Genomic DNA, 18,074 nt, shown 5'->3' with positions numbered 1-18,074 from the left:
TGAGAGGCCCCTGAAGGGGGTCCTGAGCATGTGTGGTGCTGGAGGCAGCTCCACATGGACTAACGCAGCCAACAAAGCAGGAACATCTGGCACAACATCTGCTTCTAAAGACGACGGGGAGCAGGGAAGGGAGCAGAGGCCGGGTGCTCCTCTGTGTCAGGTCTGCTCACGGCCTTCTTCACACATCTACATCCTGCCCACTGAGAATCTCCCCCAGGGTCAAGTCCAAGCTCCTCATACTTATTTCAAAGCATGCTCTGGTCCGGCCTCTGATCACCTGGCCGGCTGCATCCTTCGCCATGCTAACCCCTCCTTACCTCACATTGCACACCTTAGCCAGGCCCACTTGCTTTTAACCCTCTTGGCGACTAGTGTTCCACTTTTTCTGAGCCCTCTTCAGATTCTTCTGTACCTGTCTACCTTTGACTCAGTCTCCAGGTCTCAGCTCAGAGGCCCCTGCCTCGAGAGGCCTTCTCACCTCCTCCCTGTGTGCCCATGGCCATAGCAGCCCCATGGTCCACCTCAGTGCTTGGCTCACAGCAGGGGCTCAGGGAATGAATAGAATGGGGGCATTTGATTGGACTTGACAATAACATTTTTGAGTATCTACTGAGTCACTGGCACTTCTGAGCCCTATGATTCAGCAGTGAGCAGAAAGATAGAAATGGGTTCCCATTCTGGTTTGGGGAGATAGTAAACAAGAAAACAAGTAAAATATGTTTTAGTCCACGGCCACGCTACCCTGAACAAGCCCGATCCCATCTGATCTCAGAAGCTAAGGAGGGTCAGGCCTGGTTAGTACTTGGATGGGAGACCACCTAGGAAGACCAGGTGCTATAGGCGTAAAAAAAATTAAAAAAATAAGGGATGATAAGCTGACATGGTCCTTGCACTCTGTGAGGTCAACTAAGGGTTGCCTCGCCTAAATATATATATATGTTTTAGAGGATGTGAGGTGCTAAGAAGGAAATAGAAAGCCAAGAAGGAACATAAGAAATGCTGTACCTAAAGAAGAGCTCACTGAGAAAGTGATCATTAAGTATAAACCTAAAAGTGGTGAGGAAGAGAGCCATGCAGGTGGATGGATGAATGATGGATGGGAGAAAGGAAGGAATGTTAGGTGAATGATTGATGGATGATAGGCGGAAGAAAGGAAGGGAGGGAGGGGGGAAAGAGGGAGGGAGGGAGAGAAGGAATGACAGAGGAAGGAAGGAATATGGATAAAGGGATGTATGGAAGGATGGAGAAATGGTGAGTGAATGAACGAATAAATGAACAAATGAGCACATGAACAGCCCTGTGATATATACAGACAATTTCTTTGATCGCCATCATTATCATGGTTCTTTCTCATGTCTGGCTATCTGCATCCCACGTGTCCTTCAATGTAAAAACTGAAGTCCTCTTGTGGGGACACTAGACTGCTTCCACCTGTTCTTACTCTCAGTTCCTAGGACCCTTAGAGTCTGTGCCCGAATTCAGATGGACTCGACTCTAGCATTGCCTGGTGTGAGATCAAGCAAGAGAGCTTTAAGATTCGCTCGTGAAAAAGTTCCCTACCAAACTAATTTCTATACAATAAATTCTATTTTGTCTTGTTTTATCAATTTAATATCAGTTCTTTTATGAGGGACAAGTGAGATGGTTGCAAGGTATTAGAATGTGAGAACATTGAAAACATATTTAACAAGATCAGTTAACACCATGTTCTGCTTTGTTCATGTCATGTTCTGGCATTAACCGCAACTCTTATAGGAACAATCTTCCCAAATAAATGCAAAGAAAGACATGACAAATCTTGGCTTACTTCCCATTGTTTAGGAACTTTTACTTAATCATAAGTAAAATTCCTTTATTTGGGGAGACTATCAAAAGGAGCCATTGCATTAAGCCTCACCATGTGGACTTTATCTATTTATCTACTCACATCCAATTGTCCATGGTCAACAGCTACTAGGTCGCTGAGCCAAAATTTGATCCTGGGTAAGCTAAAAATATTTTTTTCTCTTACAAAAGGGCTGTGTCCTTAGAGACTGACCCCCTTCATGAGAGGAAGCTGTGAGTTAAGATATAGATCAAGGCTTTCAGAGCAAGAGTGACCTGGGCCTCCCCTCTAAGTGGGGCCGGCGAGTCTGTCCCAGCGTATCGAGGTGGTTAAAAGTTCAGCGTCAGAGTCTGGGATCTGACTTCCTGAGCTGAGCCCAGCTCCTCGACTTACGAGGGTGAACTTGGGCAATCACTCTCACCCGCTTGCACCTCAGATTCATCATGTGTAAATACTCAGTAATGACATGAAACACATCTTTGGTTGCTAGGAGGATTCAAAGCAGTAATAAATTCTAGTGAAGCAGATATCGTGTGTGCCCTGCATCCAGCAATTTCAGTCCTGGGTACACCCCACCAGACACAGGTCCACGTGTCCACCAAAACAGAGATAGGAATGTTCGTGAGCACCCCAGACTGGAACCAACACAATGCCTCGCTTGGTACAATGCCTGTTTCCAAGTAGCCCTCAGTAAGCCCTTTCCTCAGGCTACACTAATGGACACACATTTGCACCAAAGAAGTACCTTTTATGCAAATTCAAGTGTTGTATTCAGTCTCCTGTAAAGTTAGGGTGTGTTCCCACACTCCCTGTCCACTCCAGGCAGGATGGTCACTGTGGGAACTGAGTAGTCAGCATGAAGGATGATCCACCAGCTTCAATGTGGGTTTTCATTTCACACACTGTCTTCTCTCACTCTTAGGGGTGAGGCAAATGTGGTCATGGAGATGGTGAAGTAGACTCGGAGCTGAGATGAACCAGGCAGAATGTGCCCCCCAGGGCTGAGGGAGATCATTCTCAAGATCCAAGGGAGCTGGACTCATGGACGGAAACCCGACACGGAGGACTCACTCCAGGAAGAAGTAACATTTAGACTAGGGAGGCCCAGAAGCAGAGAAATGTCTCCAAAGGTTATTGTGAGGCTGTGACAGTGGTCGTCCAGAAGCCCGGGGGGTGGGAACAGCATGCTGGCACTCAGAGGCAAAAGCAAAGAGCAAAGCCATCTTGGGCCCCCTCTAAGTGTTAGCTGAGGTGAGAGCAAAGGATGGGGAGCTATTTAGTAAACAAAAATGCCATTAGTTAAAGGATTGGGGGCTCAGAGTCTGCCCTCTTGACCCCAACCCTGCCCTTCTCATGGCCCCTAATGGGATCTCCGGGGCCACTCACTATCCAAACTGACAACTTACTTTCCGATGGGTGCTTGGGACTAACTGTGGCTAGCAGATAGCAGGTGCTCAATAAAAGAGTGCTGACAAATGATTACTCCCCCCCAGATCTGAACACCTCGAGGGCGGATGTTTCTCTGTGTTCCCAGGGCTCTTACACAGTCTGGGCACGTGTCGTTAGTCTGCGTGCTCTGGTTTGACGTTGTCATCTTACTTTGCAGTTCATTTGAATAATTCATTTCTTTGAGATGCATTATAAATATACATATTCATGACAATTAGGGGATTAAATAGTATAAAAATCACATGGAAAAGCCTAACAAACACCGTTCCTGGCACAGAGAAGTGAATTTTTTTTTAGAAATGTGTTTCCCGTAGGAGTTTCACAGAATAAAATGTTGGAGTCGAGCGATTAATTGAGCCTCCAGAAGGAGACCTTTGGAATATTATGAGTGATCCAAGAGCTGACAAGGCGAATCGATAGTGGTAGAAATAACAAGATCGCTCGCTGTGGAAGGGGGTGGCACTGACGAGAGTGGGCAGTGGGTGCCTGTGGGCACTGGAGATGTTCTCGGTGCTGCTCTGAGGGACAGTCACACGGGTCCGTGCACGTGCCGTGGAGAAATCCACTGAGCAGGACACCTGAGACATACGCTTCTCACTGAAAGGTGTCAATGTCAATATAAAATGAGCAAAACAGCTTTGTCCTAGGATAGATATTAGATGGCAATGGATTTTAGTGATTTTTATAATATTTTAATGGGAAATGCATTTGCATAGTTCTGGATTTAAAAGATCTATATTCGGAAGCTTTACTTCATCCCTATATCCACTCACCTCGCTCGCTCCCCACATGACCTGCAGGTCCCAGACGCACCAGCGTGCACTGACTCTTGCATGTTCTGCTCAACTTTGCCATCTAACCAATAACAAGTGAGAATCGTTGAGGGAGCGCTAAGTGTCTTATAAACATTCCAGTTTTTCATCCTCCTTTTATTGATGGGGAAATTGAGGCACAGAGATGGTGATTTGCTCCAGGCCACGGAGCTAGTGAGGGGCAGAGCCAAGCTCCAAGCCATGCCCTCACTTTTGGGTCAGATGATCCTGGACGTATGACCGGGGAACTTAACCATAAAATCCAGTCGTGAATTATCTGGCGACAGACCAATGGAGATATTGTTGTGAAGCAAAATCCATCTCTTTTACAACTGTCTTGACGTGTTTATAGAGCCACATATCTGATGGGTAGGGGGAGGGGAGAGGGGGCTCCAAGCCTTCAGGGCCACCTCTCCCCTTCCCACTGCAGGGCTGTATTCAACCGCTGCAGGAAAATGAATGAAACCACCCATTCTGAACCATTTCTTCAAAAGTAGGTTCCAGAATTGATCTTTGTCACATGTACCACCCAGAGCCCGGCGACTAAAATCTGGTCTAGAAAGAGAAGTGGAAATGAGCAGGGATTACGAAGTCTTCATCTCAGCATCTCTTTGCTCAGACGCCAGTGGATCTGACCTCAGCTCCTGCCTCCGTGTCCTAGCTTCTGACAGGTTACCCTCCACAGCACACAGACTGTTGGCTGGAACCTTCTGGGCAAGCCCCAGTTCTGAGAAAGCACCAGAGTTACTCTGGAGTCACTCAGTGTCTGGGGACACTGGCTACCCCTGCTTTTATCTCTGAGGGGTGATTCGTCCACAGGGAGTACAGTTGTGAACTCGGAGGCAGTGTCCTGAACAAGACATCAAGACTCCTGTTCTCTTGGAGTTTATTTTCTTCTCGGGCAAAGAATGAATCACCCCTTCTCTCAGCTATAGAGAAAATACCCCAAAGGCAGCTCAAAAGGCAAGTGAAATGGAGCCCAAAGTTAAAATTCAGGTGTGCCCTGCAATGAAGGATGGGAGAGAAAAAAATGGCAGAGGTGAGTGGCCCTTAGATGCCTGACAGTCTCAAAGTCCACCCTCCACACAGGCCCCGCAGGACAGCAGAGCTGTCTGTCTCTGCTGATGGCGCCCAGACTGGGCAAGCTATTTATAGAAGTGGAAGATCATTTGATGGCTGCATCTGGAACCAATTGAGGGAGGGCTGTCAGAGCCTGGCACCCACTTGATGATCCCCCAGGCAAGACTTTGCCCCAAAGTGTCAGAGACACTAAATGGAGCAGCTCCCTCCATGGGCCTCCCAGGGCAGTTGATGTTGATTTGAAAAGACATTCCAAGTTGGTCAGTGGAATGGCTCCCCCGTGTTACGAGGCAATTACCTGTAATTATTATGCAAGCTTCTAATCACTGCATGTTGGCTAATTAGTTACAAATTGCTCAGCAATAAATCGTCTTGGGCAGAAAGACCTCCTTCCCTTGGAATGTGGGCTGGTTACTGAGGGGTGAGAGAGGGAGGTGGCCTGGCCATCCCCCGAAGGTGGTTGGCTGCTATTTGACTCAGAGGCTTTCTGAAAAAGTCTCCGAGGCTTTTGGGGACGTGGCAGAGATGGGCAACGGCTCACAGTGCAGCACAGGAGCGTAGGAGGGAGACTGCAGAGCTGCCCTCGCCTAGAACCTGCACTCACACCAAGCTCCGCAAAACCTCTTCCAGGCCTGCGTGTCCTTGCCACCCCAAGGAAGTGGTCCACATTCCCAGGTACTGTTGGCTACTCAGTGCAGTCTGTGCACCAACAGCACCAGACAGCATGCCCCCTGAATCAGAACCTGCATCTTAACATGAGCCCTGGTGATCCCTGCAGAGAACTCTGTTGCACCCTAAGAATGCCTTCTGAGGCCTTCTTCCTAATTTTAAAAAGCTATTTGTTCACAAAAAAACAAAAATGTTCTTTTACTCACACAATTAGAGCCTTTGCATCCGCAGGGCAGGGTTACCAGCTATTGGATACCATATCCCCAGCTTCTAGAATAGTGTTGGGTACACAGTAGGTGCTCAGTAGATTTTGAATGAACACGCGCTGGCAGAAGGTTGCCAACATGTATCGTTAAGGATCGATATCAAGTTTTGGAACGGTGCAGACATGATGGTCTCCCTGTTATTTTAAAGCACCGAAGTGTGGTACTGGCCATGTGCTCAGAGAGAAAGGTCTGACTTCACATGAGCAAAGGTTACTTTCAAAATAGTAAAATCAAAAAAGATTCTCATGTCGTTTCATGATTACTAACATCGCATCAAACAGCAAGACTGGAATACTCATGCCCAGACAGGCCGTCCCTGCTCGAGCCTTCTCTGAAAAAAAGTTGGCATTTGCTGTTGTCAAATCTGAGAGGCAGAGGGTACATGTGGCTTTTGAGTCCTGAGGCCTCCGATTTGCCTTCTGGAGTGTGGCAGGCTTGAACTTTTGAACCTGAATTTTGCTGAGAAAGACTCTAGTTCCCAGGTCTTGGCCTGGAGATGCCCCCTTCCTCCCCCAGGCTGGCTGTCCCTGTGGGGAAGTCTCACCATCACTGGGGCATGGTCTCCCCCACCCCGTGATGCTAGAGGCCCCTGATCCTAAGCCAACAACTCAAGGGTCCTAGATGAGTCTAGATTAAGGCTCCTTCTTCACTGCCCCTCTTTCTCAGCTCAGCCTCTATTTATCCTGCCACCCCATAATAGTTAATAGCAGGTCCTATTTATTGAGCACTACCCTGTACCAAGTACCATTTTGCATAAATTGTCTTTGCATGAATAGGCTCCCTGAATTTGCATAACAGGTCCAGGATGCAGGCGTTGTTCCTTCATGCATTTTACAGATGGGGACACTGAGAAGCCCCATGAGAGAGGTGATACTCTCTGCCACACACACTTCTCTGAGCCTCAGTTCCCACATCCAAAAAAAACGAGATAATGAGAATTGCTTTGCCTCCCTTCCTGGATGGCCAAGACACTGAGAGTCTTTCTGAGCAGGGGCTATACTTGCGCCTTACCTGAGACCAAACACTCACGGTAGATGCCTAATGAAGGACCATCAATAAGAAACGATAATAGAAATGCTTCCTAAGGTGCCAAGTTTCTAGGGTCCAAAGTTCTAACAAATATTATCCTCTCACTGGGTTCTAGGGCCATCTAGAGGTATGAACTCATTTAACCTTCATGACAACCCCACAAGGTAGGGCTATTATTATTACTCCTATTTCACAGATGAGGAAACTAAAGGGCAGAGTGATTGCATAATATGTAATTATGCCAGTGCCAGCCAAACCAAGACCACACGTGTAAATATGTAATATGTAATTATGCCAGTGCCAGCCAAACCAAGACCACACGTGAAGCACATGTGAATTTGCATAACAGATCTATGAAACAGGTATTATTTTTATGCCCTTTAGAGATGGGAAGACTGAGGAGCCCATGAGGGAAGGACTCCCTCTGCTCCATTCACAAACAGCTGGATCCTGGGCCTTACACTTCCGGGCACTGTTTCTCTACTGCTGTGTGAACGTGTGATCTGATGATGATGATGATGATGATGATGATGATGATAATGATGACGACGACGACGACGACAATGTAGCAAATCTTCCCTTTCGGTTCAAATTGCACCTTTAAAGTTTCTCGAAGTAGCCTGTCTGTGGCCCCAGCCCCTCTGGACTTCTGTAGAGTTTATGACCTTGACGCTCCCTGTGCTGGGACTCACCCTGCCTCCTGTACTGTTTTCCACAGATCTCAGCAGCCAGCGGACAGAGAGGCTGAAGGAAGGGCTGGGTGTTTCTTCTCATTTTTGCTCCTCCTCCTGTCCACCCACGACCTTGCCATTTTGTTGGCAGCTGACAACTCTGAGAACTTCCATTTTAGGTGTCAAACTACCAGAAAGTTTCCCTTTGGGGCCCGTGGGACATGTGCTGGCTGAGAGTGGGGGCTCAGGAACCCAGGGGGTTTAAAGTTACACTTTACCAATCTAACCTTTGTTTCCTCCTCTGGAAAAAGGGAATAAAATGTTAGAGAATGATTGCATGTATGGGGGGAACAGTGTCTCCTCCTCAATTTATGTCCCCCCGGGACTTCAAAATGAGGCCTTATTTGGAAATAGGGTCTTTGCAGATGTAATTAGTTAAGATGAGGTCATACTGGATGAGAATGGGTTCTAATCCTGTGGCCGATGCCTTTATAAAGAGAGGTGAGAAGACACAAAGAGACACAATTGGGAGGCCAGGTGAAGACAGAGGCCAAGATTAAAATGATATGGCCACAAGCCAAGGAACACATGGAGCCGCCGGGAGCTGGAAGAGGCAGGAAGGATCCTCCGCTAGAGCTTTCAGAGGGAGTACGACCCTGCCTACACTTTGGTTTTGGACTTATGGCCTCCAGAACTAGGAGACAATACAGTACACTTCTGTTGTCATAAACCACCCGGATTGTGATATTGCTGCAGTGGCCCCAGGAAATGGGTACGACGCTCACAAAGTTCAACTCATAGAGAACTCTAACTTAGCGGCAGCTCTCCTCGTCAACATTATGGTGACTGTCACCTACCCAGGTGGCCCTTTTCTTTCTGGAACAGGCAACACAGAGTTGGGGACGAGCCATCTTGGCAAGACGCCCAAAGGCACCGAGGCAAAGGGACAGTAGAACCCGTGGTTCTGAGCCATCTTCTCTTTGCAGGCCCTGGATGACGATTTTGCCCACAGCCCTTTTCACTCTGCAATGGGCACAGCTGCCCCCAGAGCCCCAGACCCTGGAGCCTCCAGGCAGAAGCTCTGAGGGAAGAACGCCCAACCCCCCAGTCGGCAGTGTGGACCACGAGATGCCCCACCCAACTGTTGAATTTATCTGGCTGTTTAGGGAGCAGGACCTTGTCTGCCCCCTTGAACTCAAATACAGATGTGTAGGGGTCAGAGGCCGGAGCTAATTAACTTAGGAAGGCCATGTACACTTGACCAGACTCACCAAGGTCATCAGGAACCCCAAGATGCCTCTGTGCTATTTTTAGTCTCGGGGGCAATGTGATTAGACCGTGACTTCAGCGTGGCCCAGCATGGGGGCGGGAGGGAGGGAAGGATGGAGTGTGCCAACACGAGACAAAGAGGTGCTTCAGAAGGTGCCAGCCTAGGCCTGCAAGATGGTCACCTGGAGTGGGGCATTCGCTGTGATTTTTACTTGCAGTCTCTCGGTTAATCCTCACAGCAGCCCTGCGTGTGGGGCCAGTGCCAGCCAAACCTCAGAGTTAGGGAAACTGAGGCATAGAGTGAAGAAATGACCTAGATGAGGATCCCTTCATATCATGAGGTGGCCTTGCAGACCCCCTGCATAGGATAATTATGTCAGAAGGTATCTGGGGGCACGGCTGCCTAGTGGAGTAGAAAACTACACACTGTGACACAATTATGGGATGCATGTGCACCTTGAGGATGCTGGCTTTCCCCAATAGGAGCTCCCAGGGCAGGTGGTTACGAGGTTAAGAGGGTCCCGGGTCCAAATCCCACTCCTTTACATCTGGCTGTGACTCCAGGGCAAGTGGCTTATACATGCCAGGCCTCATTGCCTCTGCTGTAAAATGGGGACTCGTACCCCAATTGCCAGGTGGAATGGGCTTAGCACAACTCCCAGAGTGGCCAGTGCTCTACGGGGCTTCTTGGGACACCCTGGCCACCCCAACCTAGCACTGGGGTGTGTCGGTGACTGAGGCAGAGGGCCAGCCCACACCAGGGGCCTTGCAAGGATGTCTCTGAGACAGAGACCTACAGGGCAGCTGCGGTGAAGCCAAGGAGTAGGGGGAGGGGGAGGCTGCCACACCCTGAACAAGGGCAAGGCCCGCAGCCTCTGCCATGGGGCTGGGATGCTGGGTGCAGGGAGACTGCAGTCGAAGGCAGCTCTGATTACAGGCAGATAGGGCTTCCCGATGGCTTCCAAGGGCCCCTCTGTGGATTAGTATTTATTACGCCCTGAATTAGCTGGCAAGAGGGTCGGCTTCTGTGGAGACGTTTAGCAGGGCCTGGAAGCATAATGTTCCTTTTATTGCTCCATAAACAGCCCACGCTCTCTCCCTCCTCTTCCTCCCGCTCCCCTCTCAGTTCTGTCTGTTTAAGCCTTTTAAACCTTTAATCAGAGACTAATTGAGCAGAATAATAACAAATCCCTTTCAGTTCTGTTCTTCCAGAGCCCTGGCCTGGAGGTAGCCGAGGTGGCAAGACTTAGAAAAGCCCCAGAAGTGCCAAATAGGCTGCTGAGGACAGAATCTCACGCGTGTTCTGTGACATACTGGATAGTTTAACACCCCAGCTAAAAAGTGGGACAAAGCCGTCACAGAGGATGCTATCATTGCGGCATATGTGTTGCACATGGCACACCTCTAGGGGGAGCCATTTTGTCCTCATCTCTCTGAAGCTGTGCAGTGCACAATTTGTGCAACCACACATAGCACCATTTCTACAGCTACTAGGTAGAATATAAATGCAGAGATGTGTACTCAGTGTCAGCACTGGCATTTAAAGGTGATTTTTGTTTTCTTCTGAGCTTCCTCTGCATTTTCCAATTGCTTTTCTACAGTGAAGAGGCTTGCAAAACATACCAGCCTGAGTTCCAAGTGCTGGGTGTGTATTAATTCTGTTAATATGCACCACAATGTATCTATAAGCGAGGTATTACAACAGATTTTACAGATCAGGGGCCTGAGGCACTGAGGCATCACGTAGCTTGGCTGAAGGCACAGCTAATGGACAGCTGAGCTGGCCACTCTCACTTTTCCACATCCAAATGACGTGAGCTACATTCATTTTAAATGACCCAACCAAATCCCACTTCCAGCACTTGCGTGGCCACCCACTCCCCTCATCCAGGCACCCGCTAGTCCCTCATTCTGACCCTTTGTTCCCATCACACTGACCGCTGGCAAGCTTTTTCCCTATCAGACATTTATACTCCAGCAAAAATTTTAGATAATGCCTATCCTCTCCCAGGGATCTAATTCCTTATTGAACAGTGAGATTCTTGAGAGATCTCAGTGCATAAGCAGAGAGAATCTGGGATGGGAATAGGGAATTTTACAATAATCCATAAATATAACTGGTTAGGCATGGCTCAACAGAATCATGATAGCCTTACTTTTCGGAACAGAGGGGATGTTAGAGATCGTTTAATCAAGCCCATAATTTTAGATATGAGAAAAATGAGACCCAGGGAGGAAGGTGGTTTATGTACGACACGCAGTGAGTCTGTCAGTCTAATTCTAACAGTATCTTCCAGACCTGGCCTCACGAGAAAAGAGAACACAAGGATTTGAGCAAGAAACTCAAGCCCCCAGATTGACTCAAGCCCTAAGACAGAAAACAGCAATTGATAAGCTACAGATGACAGAGGTCAAGAATTGTAGAGTGATTATGTCTAACTCTTCTATTTTACAGGCAGGAAAGCTGAGGCCTAGGGAGAGTTAGTAATACAAGCTATCATTTGTTGAACGCTATGAGTCACCAGGTACTGTGCTACTTGTAAATATCATCACACTTGACCTGCATTACAACCCTATACGGGAAGTAGAGTTTTAGAAAATGCTGGGTTAAAGAAATTTAAACAGGTTTTTGTATGTATTTTAACTGCAGGACATTTTTTTAGAGCCTTGAATATGCTTATATGCATTGTGAATCTCCAAGAAATAAATAGAAAGTTGCTGGGTTTCCCCAGTTATTTGGGCCAGGAAACATCTTTTCATGAAGCAACTCCTGGGATGTATTTCAGTTCTAGATTTGAACCTCATAAGGCATTCGAGAGCTTTGCTAAGACAACAAGTGTTCAAATGCCTAGTTAATGATTCCAGCTGTGAGGGTCCTGAATTCCAAAGACAGGGAGAGGTCACCTTGCTTTTATCCACTGTTGCATAAACGTGTTGAGGGCCCCTTCTAGTGCAGGGCATTGAGCTTTTTTGCTGGAGTAGGTGCAGGTGAGGGAGAGGGAAGTAGGTGTGCTAGACATATTTAGCAGGCACATATACAAGCCTCTCTTTGTCTTGGGCACAAGGAAGACTGCATTTCTCAGCCCTCCTGCCATTGGAGAGAGTGGCATGTGCCTGGTTCTAGCAAGTCTGTGAGCCCAAGTGACATGGGTAATTGCCGGGCTGAATCAGGAAAGAGCAGGTTCCTTGCCATCATGTGCTTTCTTCCCCTGAGTGGCAAATGTGAGAGCCTCCTATTGAAAAGATGGAGTGATAAGATGGAATCAGCCTGGATCCCTGAGTCACCAGCTGGAGGATAGTTGCTCTAGAGGATTGCCTGAACCTGCCGTGGGCTTGGCATGAGTGGGAGTTAGATTTTTGTTGTGTTATGACACCAAAGTTTGGAGCTGTTTGTTATTGCAGTGCAGCGTAGCATAGCCTGACTACTAGAGAAAGAACTGACCAAAGATTGGTGAATTGCATAAGGTCCTTCCTTGGAGCACGTGTGGCTAATGAGGGGAGATTAGATATTAGATTCTGTGTGAGTCACTAGAACAGGGGCCTGGGTGGTGGGTCTCAAAGTTTACAAATAACATTCTATGGCAGATCTGTACACCCATCTGATGGCAGAGTCAGACTTGGAAAGGCTGAGTAAAGACTTGAAGAAGAGCTTGATTTGGGAGTCAAATGCCATTTCAGGCAGAAGGAACGGCATGATTGAAGGCCCAGAGGTTAGAAACTAAAGTGAGTGAAACAGGACCAGTTTTGTCAGAGTTGAGGATGTGGGAAGAGAAGTGGTAGAAAATAAGACTGGAAAATAACACTGGTCCCAAGATCATAAAAGGTCTCACATTTCAGACTAAGGAGTTTGGATGCAATTCTGCTACCAGCATTTCCCCCCAGGAGACTCGAGTCCCATGAACTGCTCCAATAAGGTAAGACTTACATAATTGAGAAGTTTAGAAAAAAGTCTGATTGCCTACTTCCTTCTTAATAAGTCCCAGGCTAATGAACCAGGATCAAGGCTCTGAGAAGTCCTGCAGTAAAGAATCCAATCCTAATTTGCTTAATACAGCATTTCTCAGCCTTGTGGGATCGAGCAGCTCTTTTTGGCAAGCTTTGGAGAAGGTTAGAAAGAGGATCAGCAGATCTATGAACAGAATGGAGACACGACCAGAGCCTGGAGAAGATCAGTCAGCGGAGGGAGCTCACCTGCAGCCCCGACTCACGTGCACCAGCCTCTTCTCTGACCACCGCTCCTGGGGGACCCCCCATGCAGCCTGCCAGCCCCTTCATGCTGATCGCATCTTACCTCAAGCGCAGGCTGTGGGTCCTCACTCTGTCTCAGAGGCTGTGAGAGGGAGCCCCTCTGCCCACCCCACCCCATTTGGAAGTTAGAAGTTGACACTTGACCAACGAGGGAAAGAAACCAATGAACAAATACTCCCACCCCCATCTTTTGAGGAGGAGTTGTGTGAGCTACTTACAAGGTTCCTGGTAGCACTGAGCACCCGTTGACCCCAGTGACCTCAATCACACACCCTTCTCCCGCCCTGCTCCCTCACTCCTGTACCCTAGACCACCTCCCAAGTAAACCACCAACTCCCAAGGGTGCAGATAAGGCCAGGAATGTTATTAGAGGAACTAGCAGAGGGAAGGGCTAGATATGGGGAGAGGATCTCTGACAGATTTTGAAACAGACCCAGGAAATAAAACAACAGTCCAAGTGCATATTACTTCATAAAAAGCAGCAGCAGAGGCAGCCAATGATGAAAGGCACCTCACTGGGCCCCCACGGGACCAGAGTCCACCCAGATTCTGTATTGCTGTTTCTCCTAGCTTCTCTATGGACACTTTATTACTTTCTTGGTTTATGGATTTGGAAACTGAGGCTCAGAGAAGCACACTCTCTCCTCTGAACTGGGCAACTTTCCGTCCACCCAGCATATGTCCTGGTGGAGGAAGGAACAGGGTTTAACAACGATTGGATGTTGGGTGAGCAAGAGGGAAAAGCTGACTCCGAGGTTGGCATGCTCCAAGAATACTTCCTGAAAGAGGTGGACAATGGGTCTGCACACGGAAACCATTACCAGAATCCAGTGCAAATATGAAACATTATTATTGTTATTATTCTATCTCCTATCCTAGTAAAAAGTCTTGTGCTTGGTGGTTGCTCTGTAAGCCCTACTTAATTTCTGGTCAAATATTGGATCACTGGAGCCCTTATATGTTCATTTCTGAGCCCAGGAGGAATTTGTAACTTAAGTGCACTGTCAAAACCAGGACACGGTAACCATCCAGTACAGAGCACACACAGCTCAGGTATTAGCTATGAGAAGCAGCAGCAGCAAAGCATAGAGGTAGCGGCTATCTGATCTTTGAGGCCTTGTAGACATCAATCTGGACAAGCATGTCCCGCCTGGGGGGCATTTGCATGAAATGGACTGATGAGTCTCTCACAGAACAAGCCAACAAAAATAACTCGTTGTCACTGGAGCCCATGGAGGGACAGTGTGCTGGCCCAGAGTCCAGCTGTTGGCCGCCCAACAGACATTCTCCCTGCCCGGCAGGGCTGTGTAGGTGGAGTCCCCACCCCTCGTCCCCCACCCTCAACGGAGCAGGCTGTCAGCTCAGAGCTGTCGGGTTGGACAAACCTCAGCCTCGCTCATCCTTGCGGCCCCCACGAGCCCAGGTATAGATCATCAAAGATCTTTTTACTCCCAAATGGAGTTATAAATCAGTCCTTTTATAGGAATGGTTCCCACAAAACACCCTACTTCGCTGTCGAAGGGTAAAAAGGAAAAGGGAAAAAAAAGCAAAGACGAAGGCCTGGACTCAAAGGCAGAGGGGAAGACAATATTTGTTCAGCGGGGCTGGAGTGGAGCCCCCAAAAGAGCACGGCGTCTGGGAGAACCAGTCCTTTGAACTGTCCCACTCTTTGTTATCCCAAGAGTTTGATGATAAGCCCACCCAGCACAAAGATATTCTCAATTTGAGGCATATGGACTCCATTAATCTGCCCTCGCACCTTTTAAGAACTTTGCAGCTCCTGCCGCCCACGAACTCCAAGCAGAGGGTTAATTTTCTTAAATGGATTTTAGTCAGGCTCGTCCAGACTCTTTGGAGTGTGTGAAGTTGACAGCTCGCCCGCCAGCCACGATCTGTCCTTGGGGTAATGACGTCTGCCCGCTCCATGCCGACACCCGAGGCGGACTCAGCAGGCGAGGGACGTGCCCCGTCAGCCAGCCCAGGGGGCCTCACTCGGTGGGGAAACAACAGGGTCACATCCAAATCTCAGGCCCACTGCCGCTCAGCTGGTTGTCATTCTGGGCACCTTCCTTAGCATCTCTGGGCCTCAGTTTCCCCCTCTGTAAAGCAAAAGCTACAGTAACTGCCCGTAGCATTGTTACATGGGTGGTACGAGTTCGAATGTGTAAAACAATACCAACGGTCCCTGGCACATAATAGATGCTCAACAAACAGTTGTCTCCTGGTGAGGGAATGGAAACAGTAGCAACTTCAGAAGCAAGACAAGCCATCAAGACAGCACGGGCTCTGCACTGTGCAGAGAGCTTTAGAGATGGCGTTTCTCACCCGCTACTCATGCTTTTGCAATTCCAGAGGCTGACAGTGTGGACATCCCACAGCCTCCAGTGCGGTGCAGACTGGAGCTGAGCTGGTGACTCAACCACCGCCAATAGGGCCGAGGGGAGCTTCAGGGGCTCTGGGCAGAGGAGGCCCTCCTCCCTCACAGAAAGAGGCTGTTAGAGAGGAGCTGCCCTCCTGCCTCTGAAGGTTGTTGCGGAGAGTGGACCCCGGAGCTTCCACCAGCATCTTGTATCAACTAGGAGCTGGAAACCAAGGGGCTGAGGATGGCAGCTGAACAGAAAGAGGTGAGGTCCCCAATCACTTCTGCGGCAGCTGGAGCAACCAGTCTGCACTTCCTCATTTTGTGAGGGGACATAATTCTGTCCTGTGACTCTCTGCCACTCAATGCTAAAGACTGTTGGGAGGGTCATGGAGTGGGGAGGAGAAGGGAGGTTCAGCCAGGTAAGAACAGTGTAGACAGACCCTACAGATCATCACTTACTTCACTCATTCATTCACTCATTCAAGAAATGTTTATCAAGTACTATTCTGTACTAAAGACCTTCTGGGGACCAGGAGCTTTTAAACTTAGGGGAGCAGATCTTAAAACTAGTATTTATGTGAATGGCCCCATGTAGAGACTGGGAGACTGAAAGTCCACACAGGCCTCGGTACACAAGTCATCTGCACCACAACTCACTAAAGTGGAATCAGCATTAGGAAACACCGGAGTCCACATATTTAAATGGGGGTTTCTGTCTGTTTTTCCTGCAGGACTTTCCAGAGCCTTGAATGTGCTCGTCTATACTGTGATTCTTTAAAGCATGTGGCTGGGAGCAGTCCCTGAGCTCTCTGGCCTCAGCTCACTCATCTTTGCAGTGAGATAATAATAATAGCGACCTCCTAGGTCTGACAGGTTGTTGAGAGGATTCGTGAGCTAAAGCATCTAACCTGCCCATCACAGGGCCAGCAGACACGCCGCACTTGCTCATCCGTAGGAGTTGGGAGATGGCGCCTCCTCCTATTCTGAGCACTTCCGCTCCATAGGGAAAATATTGGTGCCAGATCATAGGGACAACGAGTGTGGGCTGGGGGACGGCAAGCTTCTGTCAGTCCGTCTGCCACCTCAGGCTTGTCTGTCCCTAGAACCTCCACTGGTTAGCAGCTCTAGGCCATCTAGAATATTGATTTAGAGTCAGAAAAGAAATGAAATTAACTCCAGAGTTTAAAAACTAACAAATATAACAAATGTCACACGATCCAGTAAAAACAAGTTAAACGGCCTAAGAGCCCTCAGGCCCCTCGGCTGCACTTCCCCCCTTAGTAAAGCCCACGCAGGAATGTACGTGGAGCCCGAATGCCTGGCTCCCGATGCCAGCTCTGTCACTCTTAGCAGGGTGGCCCTGAGCCAAAGGGGACCTCACCTCTCTGTGCCTTCAATTCTTCATCTGTGAAATGGGCTGCGGATGATAACTGAGCTCCTCCTGAGGTCGTAGTGAAGGTCAAATGGCAGCTCAGGTTGCCAATGGTCAAGCGCTCCTCTGCAGGTCGAGTGGTAGAAGTGCCCAATATCCCTTAATGAAGCGGAGCAGACGAGAACGGTGTGGCCACTCCTGGTGAACGGGGCGTCACGGCCATGCTGGCAGCTGTGCGGGTGAGCTGGCACAAAGAAGCACAGAGCAACAACTGGAGCGACACACACTTAAACACGGGAGGCAGGGTCCTGGGGTCCCCCGGAAGCAAACCTTGAGGCAAGCGTTGGAGACCGAGGCATTTACGGGGAGGTGCCGTCAGGAAGCTTTGTTGGGAGTAGGGAGGTGAGACCGGGAAAAAGAACAGCCAGTGAGGAGCTGTTTGATCAAGAAGTTCCCACCGTGGTTGGCGGGGCTTACTCCTGCTGGGGCACCAGGGGTGAGCAGGAGTTTCCTGTTGCTGCTGTAATAACCCACCACAAATCTATCCTTGAATAATACAAATTTATTAACTCTCAGTCTATAGGGCAGAATCCTGACACGGGTCTCCCTGAGCAAAAGTCGAGGTGTCAGCAGGGCTGGTGTCCCTGGAGGTGCTGGGGGAGAATGTGTTTCCTTGTCTTTTCCAGCTTCTAGAGGACACCACATTCCTTGGCTCGTGGCCCGTTCCTCTGCCTTCGCAGCCAGCGAAAGCTGGTCACATCTTTCTCAGGCTGCATCTCTCTGCTCTTCTTATCTGCCTCCCTCTTCCCCTTTTAAGGACGTTTGTGATCATACTGGGGCCACCCAGATAATCCGGAATAAGCTTCCCATCTTAAGGTCAACTGATTAGCAACCTTAATTCCGTCCGCAGCTTTGATGGCCCATTGCCACGCAAGGTGACATAATCTCAGATTCCAGGGGTTAGGACGAGGACACCTGTGGGATTTATCACACCAGGGTAAAATCTGCATCTCAGAATGTTC

The 18,074-nt window shown here is 48.8% G+C and overlaps 1 pseudogene; it reads left to right on the top strand.

Annotated features, from left to right (window-relative positions):
- The first annotated feature begins 724 nt into the window (after nucleotides 1–724).
- LOC120623189 (uncharacterized) lies at nucleotides 725–843 on the top strand (annotated as a pseudogene).
- Nucleotides 844–18,074: the final 17,231 nt, after the last annotated feature.

Source organism: Pteropus medius, unplaced genomic scaffold (genome assembly GCF_902729225.1).
Source record: "Pteropus medius unplaced genomic scaffold, Ma_sr-lr_union100, whole genome shotgun sequence".
NCBI classification, from domain to species: Eukaryota; Metazoa; Chordata; class Mammalia; order Chiroptera; family Pteropodidae; genus Pteropus; species Pteropus medius.
This window is presented reverse-complemented; position numbering and strand designations above follow the sequence as displayed.